Raw genomic sequence first — 1,179 nt, 5'->3', positions numbered from 1 at the left:
TTAGTAGAGACGGGGTTTCACCATGTTGGCCAGGCTACTCTCGAACTGCTGTCCTTGTGATCCACCTGCCTCGGCCTCCCAAAGTGCTGGGATTACAGGAGTGAACTACTGCACCTGGCCAGCTCATCCTAATGTTAAGACAAAATTCACCTCCTCATCATTTCCACCTTTTGATTCTAAACTGCCTAAATGTCTCTCATGCATGGAAATTTGTTTTCCATGTTCTGTGTGACAGGCCCTTCCCCTCTTTGCAACAAGCCATGTGTGCCTGACTTCCTTCACCCACACACTCAAGCTGGATAGGGTGTGGTTTTTGGATTCTTCATCTTCCTGGTTACCCTACTCCAGAAGATGTCCAGGCAGAGGTACAGTGCCCAGGCTAAAGACATCACTCCAAATGTAGAACAAGTAGCGTGTTGTAGAGAGAAGTATCATTTCCTAAACTTAGATCCTATACCACTTGGAATAGCCCAGTTTAAAATTACAGTCATGGTTGGGCACAGTGGCTCACACCTGTAATCCCAGCCCTTTGGGAGGCCGAGGCAGGTGGATCACTTGAGGCCTGGAGTTTGAGACTAGGCTGGTTAATATGGCGAAACCCCGTCTCTTCTAAAAATACCCCCGCAAAATTAGCCCAGCGTGGTGGCACATGCCTGTAATCCCAGCACTTTGGGAGGCCGAGGCGGGTGAATCACGAGGTCAGGAGATCAAGACCATCCTGGCTAACACGGTGAAACCCCATCTCTACTAAAAATACCAAAATTAGCCGGGCATGGTGGCAGCCGCCTGTAGTCCCAGCTACTCGGGAGGCTGAGGCCGGAGAACGGCATGAACCTGGGAGGTGAAGCTTGCAATGAGCCGAGATGGTGCCACTGTACTCCAGCCTGGGCGACAGAGTGGAGCAAGACTCCATCGCAAAAAAAAAAAGAGCCCTCCAGGTGATCTTCTCAGAGACAGCCAGGGTGAAGCAGTGCTGCCCAGCATCCCAGATCCCACCTGATATGGAAATATCAACAGCACTCAACCCATGGCCATCCAGCCTCTACTTGGCATCGCTCTCAGTGAGACTCTCACAACCTTCCTGGGCTGTCTATATAGCTTTAACCAAAGAGCTCATCCTTTTTTTTTTTTTTTTTTTTGAGATGAAGTCATTATATAATAGCTTCAATTTGATTTAGG

The 1,179-nt window shown here is 49.1% G+C and overlaps 1 protein-coding gene across 11 annotated transcripts in view; it reads right to left on the bottom strand.

The window, feature by feature from the left end:
• The window catches only part of MYBPC1 (myosin binding protein C, slow type), a 99,387-nt gene that overhangs the window by 59,251 nt on the left and 38,957 nt on the right, over positions 1 to 1,179 (bottom strand). The window lies entirely within an intron of this gene.

Source organism: Colobus angolensis, unplaced genomic scaffold (assembly GCF_000951035.1).
Source record: "Colobus angolensis palliatus isolate OR3802 unplaced genomic scaffold, Cang.pa_1.0 Scaffold10, whole genome shotgun sequence".
Taxonomy (NCBI): Eukaryota; Metazoa; Chordata; class Mammalia; order Primates; family Cercopithecidae; genus Colobus; species Colobus angolensis.
The sequence above is the reverse complement of the archived record's forward strand: the minus strand, read 5'-3'. Positions and strand labels throughout refer to the sequence as shown.